Raw genomic sequence first — 16,411 nt, 5'->3', positions numbered from 1 at the left:
TCCAGGACCATTCAAATTATTTATGATCAATTATTTATGGACAAAACCAGTGCTGGTGGCTGCCAATCATAAATATGTGTACAATCAGAACCAAATCCTGCCCTTTACCACATAACTGCACCTAAGAAGCACATATAAACACAATCTACTTAATTTTATATATTTTTGGGGGGGCCTAGGGGTGCCTTGGAAAAATTCTGTTACTCTAGGGTGCCGTGATTCTAAAAAGATTGGGAACCCCTGAACTAGTTACTAGAGCGTCAAAATTGCAGAGCAACATATCAGTCATTTCAGCAGCGGCTATGCAAGTGCGGAGAAACACTTGAAGTGCTTAGAGCAGTATGGACGGTGTAATGGTTAGCATTATTTCCTCACAGTAATAAGATCACAAGTTTGATTCCCACCATGACCCTCACTGTGTGAAGTTTGTATATTCTCCCCGTGCTTGCGTGAATTTCCTCTGGGTTCTCTGCTCTCCTCCCATAATCCAAAAATATACTGGTAGGTTAACTGTCTCCCAACAAAAAAATGAACCCTAGAATGTCTGTGTGTGCATTTATATGAGGTAGGGAATATAGATTGTAAGCTCCAATGGAGCAGGGACTGATGTGAGTGTTCAAATATTCAATATATGTGTGCGCTATATATATATAGCTGGTAGTATAGAAATATAGTGGTTGTGGCTCACAGAACACTTCAATTCCCCCATAGAGGTGAGGAGCAGCGTTATTCTTATATAGGATTATAGAATCTTTAAATAGTTTGATACATCTCCCCCTATGTCCATTACATGCAACAACATATTCACCCCTTGGAGGGTGCTCTCCAGTGACCCATTGTAAATCCTGACCTGGATCATTAAATATAGAAGTTAATTATTTGAAGAAGTGTACTGACCATACTACACTTTTTGGTGTGACCACCTTGTTATATGTACCTTCCTTTGTTCGGCCCAGGTATGGACTCACTAGTGGTTTCCACTGGCCCAGCTCATCTAAAAGGTAACTCAGTTTTCACAAGGTATTCCTGCAAAGGGCATATACCCACTGGTTGTGACCCAGACAAGACAGCAGCTTCCGATGGGGTTACAACAACAAACGCAGATGTGTAATTAGGATAAATCATGGACAGGCCAAAGCCTAGTGAAGTCAATGGATGTTTCTATTAAATTTGATTTAATTTGCACTTTTCTTTTGTATTTTTGTCTGCATTCAATAGTATTATTTACAGTAAATGGTATCCAGATGCCAAATCAACACCACTGGTAGACTGGTATTTATGATCGACAACAACATAATCAACAATAACAATACATTGACAATACATAGACACAAATCACAGTACATTAACGAACATAAGGTTGACTACATATATTACATAAACTGATTAACTGATAGAAATATATAACATAGACAGACACTACAGTAGATCGTTAAACATACATATCAGTGGCGTAGCTACATATGTGGCAGACCCCGCGACGGCTTGGGGGAGCATGGCCAGCGTGGTCTGTGGTGGGCACCGCCGGCTGCATTGACAGGCGACCCAGGCAGCAGTGAGCGCTTTTTTTTTGGGCAGGGGGGAGAAAAAAATTCTAGCTACGCCTAGATATCAACAATAAAAAGATAGACAACGAGCGCATCGACAGACAGAATATTGACACCATAAGGAAATACATAAATATATGATTTGGTGTAATATGGATAATAAGAGCAATGTATATACAGCAGACACAAAACAAGGTAGACCTATAAATAGATTGACAATTAAGACTTTTCTGCTGTTGGTCTGTCAATAGCGGACTGCCCAATACATTGTACTACCCAGCAATAATTGTCATCTCCCCCCAGGGCTCTGCTGGCACCGCTGTCCCTGCTGCTGTACACAGTACCTTCCATCACTCCACCACACCCTCCGCTATTCCTAACCTCATTTCACAAAACACCGCAGCACAGCCCTGGTCCAAAGACAAAACACAGGCGCCAGATATCAGAAGGCAAATTGCAAATCATTGTAAATTAATCCTATTAACTCCCAACCAGTGGCGTAAGTTCGTCCCAGTTGCCCGGAGGCAAGATAAATATTGGTGCCCTTAAATAACTCAATCAGTAAGGTGTATGTCTCCAGTAAGTCAGGTCATGGGTTCTAATCAGCGGCGTAACTATAGCACCGCAGCCACTGCGGGGGGGGCGCTGTGCATGTGGGGGCGCCGGGGGCTGCGGTGCTATAGTTAAACCCCCCCTCAATCCCCCGCGGACTTACCTATCGCGCTGGTCCCGGCGGCTCCGTTCTTCTGCTGAGGACCACCACAAAATGGCCGCCCCCATATAGCACACAGTTCTCTGAAACTGTCTGCGATCGGTAAGGCTGTGGGGGATTGAGGGGGGTTTGCATGGGCGGCGGGGTAGGGGTGCTTGGCGGGGCGTCGACGGGGGGGGGGCGCCCCCCCCCTAACGGCGGGGGGAGCCAAAAACTTAGCTACGCCACTGGTTCTAATACAGGGTGTGACACTTGCAAAAATGATGGTAGGAGTAAGCCACAGAAGCCATATCGATGGCTTTCAATTAACTGATTCAAACTGCCAGGGTAGGAGAGGTGCCCCCTTGGGAGCAGGAGCCCGGCGGCAGATGACTCCATTGCCTCCCAGAGTTACGCCTCTGCTCCCAACCCAAATAAAACAAGTCCCAGACAATTGTCCACACAATTCTTTGTCTCTGGTGACAATGGCCAGACATTATGGAAATCTAAAGTAGTGACGTGAACTGCACATTGTACCCTCTATAATGTTTCTTGCCCCCTACCCATTTATTTATAATACACCCCTCCATGCTATCTGCTACCTCATAGCCCTAGTCACTGCTGCCTATCACCCATACCCACAGTAATTATGGCAGTGGAGAGCCAGGTATTTTTCAGGGGGAGTGGCCTAATTGCAGGAGGCATGGCCATGCACCCTTAGAAAAAAATTAGTAATCAAGCACCTCCCTGGCCACACTGCAGCACATAATGCAGCAGCATGTGCTGGGTGGAGAAGTGCTGCTTCAGCTGCTGGGTAGTTTGGCCCCACTGGGCCCCTTCATCAGCCATGGGCCCCGGTAATTCATTCCATCACTCTCGGAACCACTGCCGGTAATAGAGCAGGTGCGCCCTACTGTATAGGGAAGGTACAACAGCAGCCAGAATGCCCTTGCATGTCGCACACGGTCACTGCCACTACATCCACTACCATACAGCAGTGTCTTGCCTATAGGGTTATATTAATGTAGGTAATTATATGTAATGTGGGAGCTTGAGTATTACTTTCAACTGCTGATCTATTATACATGGAGCTAAATCTTTAATTGACGAGTGTCTAGAAGTGTCCAGTGTCAGGCAAACCAGAAGAAGTATTCAGAGAAGATTTTGCCCTACATAACAAAGGCATACTGAGGGCGATGACTGCACTGGGACAAGGGGACCAGTTCATGTCCGTTGTTAAGTCCAACATTAATTGTATACTGTTAGCAGAATATCAGGAAACAGGTTACGCCTGGGACACCACAATATACAAACATATAAGTCACAGAACTCGTATTCAGTGATAGACACAAATGCCATCACCGCTGCTGTCCTGTATGCAGCAGATGAGCAAAGATATGGAAATGGAGCAGCCGTCGGGATTTGTATTTAGCTGCCCACTGGCGGCATCTCAAAACCGCCGCTTGTAAATGAAGGTGCAGACATTAGACGCACAACAGTCAATAATCCCCCTTTGTGCCTATGCGTTTTCACAGTTTATAATTAAATAAAACAAAAACCCTTACTGTCACATTTCTCCTGCATAGACTGTTTATATGATAAGAATCTGCAGACATAATTAGTGGTACAGTATATAATGCATGCTGGCTTTCACCGGCATTTCCGGAGTGTCTGATTGGTCTCTTACAGCCAATCACACAGGAATTACACATATTATATTGCAGTATTGGTATAAATCAGATGTATATGTACCTACTTTTTATTTCTCCTATCTCCACTTCTTGGGGTGCAGGGAAGTAGCATAGCGTGGCAAGGTCCCAAGCCCATTACAGAAAATGCCACAATTTGCATCATGTTAGTCCTGCAGGTGGTGGTGGTGGTGGTGGGAGGCTTCCCCACCTTTCCCGGAAACATGTGGGTGGCTTCCCCACCTTTCCCGGAAACATGTGGGTGGCTTCCCCACCTTTCCCGGAAACATGTGGGAGGCTTGCCCACCTTTCCCGGGAATGTGTGGGAGGCTTGCCAACCTTTCCCAGGAACATGTGGGAGGCTTGCCCACCTTTCCCGTGAACGTGTGGGAGGCTTGCCCACCTTTCCCAGGAACGTGTGGGAGGCTTGCTCACCTTTCCTGGGAACGTGTGGGGAGCTTGCCCACCTTTTCCACCCACCTTTCCCGGGAACATGTGGGAGGCTTGCCCACCTTTCCCGTGAACGTGTGGGAGGCTTGCCCACCTTTTCCACCCACCTTTCCCGGGAACATGTGGGAGGCTTGCCCACCTTTCCCAGTGAACGTGTGGGAGGCTTGCCCACCTTTTCCACCCACCTTTCCCGGGAACATGTGGGAGGCTTGCCCACCTTTCCCAGTGAACGTGTGGGAGGCTTGCCCACCTTTCCCGTGAACGTGTGGGAGGCTTGCCCACCTTTCCCGGGAACATGTGGGAGGCTTGCCCACCTTTCCCAGTGAACGTGTGGGAGGCTTGCCCACCTTTTCCACCCACCTTTCCCGGGAACATGTGGGAGGCTTGCCCACCTTGCCAACCATGTGCACTGCAGGGGGGGCAGATGTAACATGTGCAGAGAGAATTAGATTTGGGTGAGTTGTTTTGTTTCTGTGCAGGGAAAATACTGACTGCTTTATTTTTACACTGCAATATAGATCTCACTTTGAAGTAAAACCCCACCCAAATCTAATTCTCTCTGCACAAGTAACACCTGCCCCACCTGCAGTGCACATGGTTTTGCCCATCTAAGAAGGATTTTGTCAGAAAGAATGAACCAAAATAAGGCCCAGTGATACAACAAACTGGGTATTTACAGACAGTCAAAAGGTAGGAGGGCCCTGCTCGCAAGCTTACAGTCTATAGGGAAATAGGCATTGATACATAATGGTAGATACTGTATTCTTTATTGCATCGATTCCACCAGAATGCAAGGTTCCGTGACTGATTCTGGAATTTGATAAGCTTGCCTGAAGAGATGAGTTTTCATCTCTGAGACGTTGCTAAATTGTGAGAGAATAGTGTATGGACCGCTAACCTCTATCTATGTGCAATACCCGAACAATTTTAGCCATCTGTGCAATTGTGAGTGGGTCTAATGGGACATACACATGGGAAGATTTGAGCAAGAGATGTGTTCTAAGCAATTTAGTGTGGGAGATATCTCACAGTCCAGATCTCCCATATACACTAAGAGATTTGCACTGGAAATTTGTGTTAAGCAAAAAAATATATATTTTTTTAAATAATGGGTTGGTATTACAGGAGGGTGGACAAGGATCACTTCTTAAAACATGGGCGATTTGCAGTCTCTTGCTAAGCGATCTGACTAGATATATATATATACTGCATGCGTGAATAATCTAGACCGGCGATAGCAATGTGCGGGGCTACGCATCGCTATCTCTATGGGGGATACATACTGAGAGATTTGTACTTCCATTTCTAAGCGATTTAACTAAATCGGAGCTTACGCAGTTAGCGTAGTCAGTCAGCGTTATGCAGTTAGTGTGGTCAGTCAGCGTTACACAGTTAGCGTAGTCAGTCAGCGTTATGCAGTTAGCGTAGTCAGTCAGCGTTACACAGTTAGCGTAGTCAGTCAGCGTTATGTCAGCACTTGTTACATTGTGTGGGAACCATTGACCATTTTTAACCTGCCTGACATGGCAGGTGTGAATGTGTTCCTGAAACACCCCCACTATCCACTTCAGCCCGAAGCGTGGCGAGCGCAGCGAGCCCCGCGTGGGAATGCGGTACACGTCCTCCCTACCTGTTCATACCCCCACTATCCATGTCGGCGTGGAGTTGATTTTATAAAGTGAGGTGAGCCCTGCAAGGGGACGCGGAAAACGAGCGTGAAGCGTGGCAAACGGACGTGGATCACTTGACGTGTATTCCGCTTGCCACACTTTTTATAAAATCAACTCCACGTTGACATGGATAGTGGGGGTATGAACAGGTCGGGAGGACGCGTACCGCGTCTGCTCGCCACGCTTCGGGCTGGTGTGGATAGTGGGGATTTGAAATGGAGGCATTTGCCAGTATGTAACATGGAGCACTGGCGAAAGCATCTTTTATTGTGCATGAGACGCACTTGTGCCCACCCCCATTTGTGCACGAGACGCACGTGCTACCGAACCCCTAACCCTGACCGTCCCCCTGAAGCAGTCACGGGCAGGGTTGCCGTACCCTGCCGCATGAATTACTGAGACCCACGTGCGTATGAGATGTTCTTGCGTCGCGTAGCGCCGTGAAACTACACAAGTACCATATATTTTATAAATTGCTTTTCGTTTGTTTGTTCCGCCCTAGTTTGGCCTGATCCGATGTATCCATGAAGATAGGGAGAGGAGATGAATTGTGACACAGAAGTCCATTGTGTGACAAGTTATGGCGCTGCATGGCCAGAGGCAAAGGGTGTGATCAGTTTGAGTCCTTGCATAAGAGCTGTATAGTTACATGAATACTTAGTACCATGCAATACAAAAGTTAAATATCATTCAGCTATGTTGTTCTTAGATGTCCTGTAGAGTTTCTAAATACACCCATACATATAAAGGACAAGTAGGCAGTTCTGCTACAGTATATACATATACAGCACACAGGTTTATACTAAAATAAACTAAAAGATCAAAGGCAACACTGCCACATGCTGGCCAGAAGTGGTACTGCAGCAGCAATATACATTCCAATGGTATATTCTGGAGTGCAAGCACAAATGTTTCTTTTGATAGAATATCGGAAGGATGTTTTTATATGTTGAAAATAATATACAATAACTTTTGCTACTGTTCCTGGGATATCTAATGATAGACACTCAGATGAGAAATACATTTCTGGTCCTGTAGCATGTTATTCCATTGTCTACCTGCTCTATTAATTATTATTCCATTCACTGCCTCCATTTTGATAGTGTGGGAACTCCACCCAAGCACTTATTTTTTTACTCAAAGTTCAAATGCAGAGTTAGCTAATCAGCATTGAGACGTCACTCACGTCAGACAAAGAGCAGGAAGTAACTGCCCACATGATGTCATCTATGAATAGTCACAATGGAGGTGTCAGTAACTGAATTCATTACGCTGGTTTCTAACTCCTAGTGGTTATCAGTAGGAAACAGATGCACAACACAGGGATACAGAAACCGCTCTGTTGTGATTGCATCTAGATTGATAATGTCCTGATTGCATCATTTGGTAGCTCTATAGCAATCTGCTATTTATATCCCAAAGGATTGATTTGTGTAGCTAAAATTATTGTTTTCATTTGCCAAGCAGATACTTATTGAATTATACAGTTGCTATGATATTTGGATTCTGTTTCAGGGGGAGATGTATCAAATTGCAGAGAGAGGTAAAGTACCAACCAAATGGCTCTTGTCATTTTTCAAAAACAGCCATGACAGTTAGAAGCTGCTTTGTACTTTCTCTCTCTCTCTAAGCTTTGATACATACACTATATGGACAAAAGTATTCAGATCAGGGTTTCCTACTCTCCAGGAAAGGCGGGGAGGCTCCCAAAAAATCAGGTCCCCCTCCCGGCCCCCTGGTAAGGTGGACAGCCCTCCCGGATACCGGTGGCAGGTGCTCTTTGGTGACATCACCAAGCACCGAATGAGCACCAGAACACGCCTTTACTTGCACGGGGTTATTGTTTTAAAGGTATGTCATTTACATTGTTTGTTTGATTCTGACAAGATTTTAAATACTTTACGGTCTCTCTAAACATTTGCAGCAAAATTGCAATCTAGGTTAGTGTTGTGAAAAATAAGCTATTTGTGTCCCTCATTCTCTGTCAGATGTGGGCAGATCCTGTGACTGTGAGGTCATGTGATGATTCAGAGCCAATATACTGGAAGCTGGCAGCCTGATAATGAGTCAGAAACACAAATGGTCATCGTACTCCTGAAGACTGGCTGTGACTCACACTCAGTTATATTTAAGCCTGTCAGACGTCCGCCGCTGAAGAGAGAGGTGGACGTCTTTTTGCTCAATTCTGTCACTATGAAAACAGCTTTCAGAGGATTGCTGCATTATAGCTATTTAATAATGGAGTAGCGCAGATGTGAGCAGATTGGTGGTGGCAACCTGTAAATTAAAAAAATAGATTTTTTGGTATGCCTATCCTTTTGATCCTAGTAGGCCAGCCCCCTATTTAAATGAAGCTTCAGTCATACAGCAGCTGGATTGTAGGACGAAGGATCGTGTGAAGGATTGTATGATGGATTGTGAGTACATTTTGTGTCCAAAAACCACCAAGGACTGCTGGGGAGTTAAAGGGAAAGTTGGACAATTATGATTGTAAGCAGGTTTTTCTGATTTGTGGGCCCTGCCTCCACCATCCAATGCCACCGGGATGGTGAGTGGCAGAGTGCAAAGGCTGAGGTGGCGACAACAGTGGCATTATTACTGCTCAGTTTGCACCCAGAAACGCCCAATCAATGGCTGCAGGAAACAGCTAAGATGCACACACACAGCCTGCAATACTTGGGGGACATTTCCTGGATGGGTTTGTATTCGGTCTTGCGTGCAACCCAGAATTAAGCTATATTTACTCCAAAAGGTTAAAAGATCATGAATGTTTTAAGCATTATAGATGTCTATTCCTGATGCTGAGCTGTTCCTGGCATTTCACGCTGAAGGATATGCTACATATGTCCTGCACCGGCCTTGTAGACACCTCATCATTCATATACTTGCAGCTAAAAGGGTTGTGGTCCTATAACGGATCCTTCCTTGTTCAGAGGCAGCTGTGTACCTGTCTGGAGGGGGTGAGGGCTTAGGTTTAGCCTGCTAGGAGGTCACATTAGGTTTAGGTGTCAGGGTACGGGGATTAGGCATCAGAGGGTTAGGCAGTGGGGGAAGGGGAGGTTAGGATTAGGCTGCAGGGATGGAGGGTTGGTGGGGGAGTCTGTGGGGAGGGAGGGTTAGATTTCGGCTGTAGGGAGGGTTATGGTTGGAGAGGGGGGTGCAGATATACTTACCTGACCCTACCGGGGGTCATGGGGAAAGCAGCTGATAAAGATTATTTTAGAAATGGATGTAAGACTATTCCCCCTTAATACGTTGGATGTTCACCCTCTCCCATAAATTGACAGCCTTTATACCTACCTAGTATTTAGTTCCCAGCACTGACATGAAAGAGTTAAATATAGAGAATCTGCTACTTGTACAATGTCCAGTAAGTCTCCTATATGGGAAGAGCGCACTTCTTCAGTGATGATTAATCAGTCCAGCAGGCGACCTACAGTAAACATAGAACCAAGAGACGGGAGGCAGAACTTCTAACGTGTCCAACACATACACTGTATACACCATACACAGAGCAAAAGGTAAGAACATGCATTAGTCAGTGACTGATGGGAAACTGCAATACCTGTCAGCATTATGCAGGACAGAGTGAGAAACGCACATTCCACCACGCTGAATGCAGGCACTCCGTGGTGATTAGCATTCAGTGCACGCAGGATGATTAAAGCTGGCATTCCTCATTAACAAATATCAAATATACAGCATCAATTAACATCTTCAAATCCGACTTACTGAATTTGTTTAAATGCACATGTCTAGGTATTCTACATTGCATGGTGAACATTGTATGTAATACCCCTTTCAGACATACGCGAAAATCCCAGGTTTTTTCACATAAACGCGCCCAAACCCGGGACTAGCGTATTCCTGAAAGGGTATACCTGGGATTTCACTCCCGGATACTGAGCACCTGCAATTGAACAGGGATTTTCCCGGTATTTTACTTCCGGGTATAATACCCGGCTTATGTCTGAATGGTATTACCCAGGTTTTTCAGTTTTAAACATATGATGTTGAGTTTTTTTGCTGCAGAAACACTGGAATGCATGAAAAGCCTGGCTTATGTGTGAAAGGGGTATACCCGGGTTTTTCCCGGATCTGAGGTGTAGTGTGAAAGGGGGTCCGTTACTAAAATCCCGGGAGTGACCTGGGTTGAAAAATCCCAGGTAAACCTGGCCAAAATCCTGAGTAGTATGTCTAAAAGGAGTATTATTAGCTGAAGGCTAGTTAGCTGTATACTCGTGCACACAATACCAGCTCATAAGTAATAGGTATCCAGAACAGCGAGATTTAATTAAGCAATTCAGTAATACAGACAGAAAGAAAGAAAATGGACGAGACCCCGAAACGCCAGAGCGGACATCAAGCTCTGCATTCCGGAGCTTGTAGTGTCCAAGGGGGGGGGGGGGGGATTGGCCCACCAGGAAACCAGGCCGTTTCCCGCTGGGCCGCTCACCTTGATTCCAAGCGGCCGCAGCCCCCAGCCTGGTCACAAATGGCAGCTTTGCCCAAAACAAATATGGCCACCGCATATATGCATATATTATATGCAAATATGTGGTGGCCATATTTGTTTTGGGCTACACTGCACTGTGAGCAGCTGCGGCCGCTGGATTTCGACAGAAGCACGGCGGTGGTGAGTAGTGTCCGCCCCCTTCCCCCCGGGCTGTAGCGACAGCAACCTCCGCGCCCCCCCCCCCCCCGTTTTTTGCTACATGCCCAGACCATACAGGGTGACAGCTGTCACAGGCACATCATCAATCCTTTGTTTGTAGAGTAGTTACAGCAGATGTTTGCTAGCTTCTGTCTGGGGTATGGGTAAAAATCAGACCCGGACAAGACCCCGGAACAGTGGCGTAACTACTTATTATGCGCCCCCCCCGCCGCAAAAAAAAAAAATCGCCCCCACTCCCCCTCCCCTCGGCGCCCCCCCCCATGCCCATACCTGCCCACCCGCTGCTGTCTGCGGTAGGTACCTGCCTGCCGTGCTGTCACGGTCCTGTAGTGCTGGCTCCTGCTGCTAATAATGAAAAGTGACTCTTAGAAAATGGTTGCCCCTATACTGCAGACAATAAACTGTCTGCAGTATAGGGGCAGCCATTTTCTATGTGTCCGTTTTAATTATAGAAGCAGGAGCCAGCGCTAACAGAAACGGATCTGTGACGGCAGTCACGGCACGGCAGGCAGGTACCGCAGACAGCAGCAGGTAACTATAGCCCCGCAGACCCCCGGCGCCCAAATTTTCTCTGCGCCTCCCCGCCACCGCGGGGGCTGCGGAGCTATAGTTACGCCACTGCCCCGGAAGTGTGCACGCCCAGCCCTGTGGAAGTGATGTAGGGGTGGCAGCATAAGGACATAAACGCACATCTGAGAGTAGGAAGATCTAGGCCAACGCCAATATTCCACACGATAACAGTTGAAGAGTGGTCATGGGTGGAAAAAAAATCTTGAAGGTAGTATCGCACGGGATGAAGTGATCAGAATTAAGGTGAGGCATCAGGTAGAGAAAACCGTAAGAGTGATGATGCCAAAACACTTATCTGATTTGGCCCGATTCCGACAGATCAGGCCGAGAAATCTGCCCAAATCGGATGTGTTTGACATCCCCTCCGACCCGAAACGTGATCCTGTGCGCAACGGTGTCAGGAGATCGCGTTGTGATACGCGTTGGGTCTGATAAGTAGGTGTGTGCCAGTGGTGAAGCACCGCTGGCACACACACCTATGTGCAGCTGCGGGTTTCAGGCAGCAGCAGCACGGAGCACATAGTGGTAGATGCCGAGTTGCGGGGCGGGAATCGGCAGCAACTCACCGTTGTTGCTGCTGCCGGGGAAAGGAGAGTCCGGTGTCCCTGCTGCGTCCGCCTCCGCTGCTTCCCTGAGGGGACGAGAGCACAGCACATCGCGCATTGCTCCTTCCCCTCACTGTGTCACTGTGACTGGGCAGTCATCTAATCAAAGCTCGCAGGCCGGCTCCTGATTGGCTGCCAGCCCGGGAGCTCTGATTGGCTGACATCACAGTGACATGAAAGGAAGGAGAGATGTGCAATGCACTATCCTCCCCTCAGGATCGAGTCGGCAGATGGAGGAACAGGCAGGTTGATGGATGGAGGGAGGGACAGGCAGGTAGGCAGGCGGCTACAGAGTGGACGAGCCACCTGGATCGCTACCACGAGCTACCAGTAGCTGACGAGCGACAGGTTGGCGACCACTGCCCTAGTGGATGGTAGGGCATGAAATATCGGCACATGTCGGCTCAAAAAACTGTGAAAAATGACCATTTCCCACTGATAAGTTACCATTCTATAGTCTATTAATGTGGACATTGTCAGTATTATAATTTATTCTATTCACACAACATTGTGGTATTATTACCCCCGGGAGGTTCATTGTATTTTATATTGTATAATAAAGGTTTTCAATTTAAAATTGATTCATATGTATTATTAAGCACTACAAAAAAAGTGTTCTCTTTTCACAACTGTCATAATAGAGCAGTGGTTCACGTTTTCCAGGTCATCCGGCAGGTGCAATCATTATTCGGACACATATTAAAAGATCCACAGGTGGGGCTAATTATGTCACTTGTGATTCTGTGTGGAGACCTGGAAAACGTGCACTGTTGGGGGTATTTGAGGACTAGGGTTGGGAACCACTGGAATAGAGAATGGAGTTGGGAACCTGAGAGGGACTATGGATAATGGCATTGTTATTACAGGACTCCCTTTGATAATTTTGGGGAATAAAAGGTTTTGAAATAGATTTCCTAAAACGGACTCCAAAAATCATCTACTCATGTAGAGATTTCTGATTATTGAAGATTATATACTTTTTTGCTGCTTGCTATTGAAAAAAATTTATTTTATTATTGCTAATTTTTTTCTTTTAAAGAATAATTTCTCCAATTGTGTCTGTGCCTTTTAAGATTAAATCTTTAATTAGCTTTTATGTAGGAAGTTCTTTGTTTTTCCTACCAGGGTCTTTAAACAAAGATCTAGCTGTTGCGAGGAATGATTCCAAGGATTTATATAGAGGTGCTTCAATAAAACACTTCACATTATGCAAATTATATTTTCTAGAGGACTCTAACGTCAAAAGATTTTAAACTAGACTCATTCAAAAGACCACCATACACTAGTTCGACTTGTCCTAAGGACAAAAGTAGGACCAAATTCCCCCTGAGCTCTCCGGGAGGCTCACTTACGATTTGGCGTTGATGTGCTGTTTTTACGTGCACGAAAATGCTGTCAAAAAATAAATAAATCAATTTTCAATGCTTTTACCACATTTTTTAATGCACTAAAGCCATACACCGGGGTACTGCTGCGGGTTATTCCCTATAGAACCCTAGTAGTTTAACTTGCTGCAAATAGATGTTAGTGTTTCGGAGCCGCACGGACACTATATAGGATAGATATATCTAGTATAGTAGAATTTTTTTCAGCCGAACACTAAAGTGATGGATTTCATTAGTTTGTTGCAGTTATTTGACATAATGATTGCTTTACATAGAGTCAGGACAAGTGTTCCTATGCTCCACGATAAGACCTCTGTAAAACAGTATGGCTCTTGGTCTGGGCACCCTCCTCTGAACCAGCTGGGGATTCTCCATTGTCACAAGTCTTGAGCTGTGTTATGTTTGTGAGAGAAGGATGGTATGGTGGTCGGAGAGGGGACGTAAATGTGTCTTCCCTCTGAGTGCCACCTGTTCTGTATTTTGCCAGAACAGCACTGGGAGGTCTGTCTGCTTCTAATCCCACATAACCTAAACAGACCTGAAGGATAGACCTTCTGTTATTACACTGTGGCCTTTATTCTCCCAGTGCAGTGAACAGCAACACCCACTTTCAGAGTTAAGGGCTTCAGGAGTGCTCATTACAGTGGGATTAGCTCCCTCCTAGATTTTGTTGAGACAGGTAATAGCATATGCCCTCTATGATGATATTGCTGGGAATGTTTCTCCTCCCTCAGAGTCTCTTCCTGTATGTGGGTTGCGTTTTTCTGCTGCAAGGACAGGAATTGCATTGCCTTTGAGTTTCCTGTGTATAGCATCTGCAGTGGAGCTGACCGATCCTCCCAGTCCCCAGTCAGCCCCTACCTTAAGGGAGCTGTTTAGGATTGCAGGCAAAGTTACAAAGTGATAGGTCATTACATTAGTATTGTTGCTACCCCCAGCAAAGATACCGTCCCATAGTGTATATGCCACATGGGCTATTTCCTGGTACAAGTATGAGACACTGGGCTAAACGCATTAAGCCATAACAAGTGATAAATTGGATATTGATAAGCGACCAGCTAATTGGCTCCTAACGATCATTTTACAGGCTGTGTTTGAGAAATGAGAGAAGCTGATAGGCTTCAAGCTGGCTTACTAGTTATAGATGATGACCAGCTGCTACACATTGTTCATACAGTACTTTCCAAGTCAATTGTTTCCACACCTCCCAGTGGCAAACACAGGATTACATTTGGAAACCCCCCTCTAAAAATCCTAAATCTCCCACTCTGCAGCGCTTTGGAGTAAGAACAGGAATCTGGAGAAGCGGTAAGAATTGGTCTTTTTATACACTGCATACTGTATAAAATAGAGCATTCATATTTAACAGTACAGATGGTATATAGCAGCGGTCCTCAAACTGTGGGTCCTGACCATCTCTGCATGGGGTCGCAAATCCATGTTGCTGACCATCAGGCTGACGATTTCTCTAATCTCTCAGTCAGTGATCCAAGGAGTTTGAAATAATTGGTGTCTCTACAATACTGCCATGCTCGGCCGGTCCGCTGACTACACGTGTGGTGAGCTTTCTGTGGTAAATGGCCGGGGTCCTGAAATATTTTTTTTTGCCCGACGGGGTCCCAGAGCAAAATAGTTTGAGAATCGCTGTTCTATGTTATAGGCTGTTTCAAACATTAAAATAAGATAAGTGGTCAGGAAAAGGTTAACCATATCATAATAAATAAATACACAAAAGACATATAGAACCAGTACTGCCCTTTCTAAGGTCACAATCTCCCACTTCATGGTAAGGCTCCTGTCTCTTCCTCCTGACAGCTCCTCGCTGGTCCATTGCGATGTTTGGGGGCTCAGATCCAAACATACAGAATGTGGTAGAAGAAGCTGGTACACTGGTCATGTGCAGCAGCTCTGCTCTGTCCCTTACACTGCATAAGGTGGTGGCAGCTGTACTGATCATATTATACTGTATACCAGTGCTATTGTTGTCATATTTAAGGCACTTGCCAAGAGGAGGGGGGTGTCTGGGCAACCAGAACCCCCCCCCCCCCCCCCCCCCTGCGTTTGCCTATGCCTCTCACACTAAACTTATAACCCCAGTTAAACTAAGGCCCAAGTTTGATGGGAAAGGGTCTTAGAAAAATAACTCCAGTGGCATGTCTTGGAATTGAAAGTGACAATCTTGCACCACAAACGCAGGTAGGCATGATGAGGAGGCCAAATGGGTATGTGCAGGTAGGCTTCCTTGATATTGAGATATACCAAAAACTCCTCCCTCTCCATCCCCGTAATCAGTTTGTAAGGATTCCATTTTGCAGCAGGCTATCCTCAGGTATGGATTGAGGCATTTCAGATTGAGAAAAGGCCTGACTGAGTCATCTGAGATTGGCACTAGGAAGAGGCTGGAGAAAAGCCCTGCATTCTCTGTGCGGTCGGGACTGGAATCACCACACTTGTGTAGCCTCATGCAATGATTTGCTCTTTTCTGGAGAAGCTGGCAAACTTGTTGGGAAGAACCTGAAAAGGGGTGGTAACAGAAAGTCCATCGTGTACCCGAAGGAAACCAATTCTTTCACCCAAGTATCTCAGCAAGAGTGGGACCACACCTGGTAGAAATGCAACCGGCACCCGCCCACCTTGAAATCCCCTAGGTGGGGGCACGAGATGTCATGCGGAGGGTTTGGAGGTAAACTTAGCGTCAAGATGGGAAGTAGAAGTATGTCCTCTACCCCGTCCTCTAGAACCACGGGCGGTGGTTGTACCCCCTCTAGGTCTGCCTATGAATTTTGCCTGTGGCCTAAAGGTATGACCTCCAGCTCAGCCTTGAAAGGCCCTGCACGGAGGAGCTGCTTTAGGTAGAAACAGGGATTTGCCTCCAATGGCCTGGGAAATCATCTTGTCCAATTTTGGACCAAAGAACGTGTGTCCTGTGAAGGGCAGCGCTTCAACAGCCCGCTTGGAATAGACATCTGCATGCCACGGTCATAGCCAAAGAACTCGGCAAGCTGAAATAAAGTGCAGATATACGTGGAGCAATGAGACAGACATCGGAAGAAGCTTCTACCAGCTAGCCTGCATGAATGTGTTCCGTTAACACTAACTGGATACCCTGTAGCTGGATCATTGCCTAAGG

The sequence above is a fragment of the Crinia signifera genome, chromosome 6, assembly GCF_055691185.1.
Source record: "Crinia signifera chromosome 6, ASM5569118v1, whole genome shotgun sequence".
NCBI classification, from domain to species: Eukaryota; Metazoa; Chordata; class Amphibia; order Anura; family Myobatrachidae; genus Crinia; species Crinia signifera.
The sequence above is the reverse complement of the archived record's forward strand: the minus strand, read 5'-3'. Positions refer to the sequence as shown.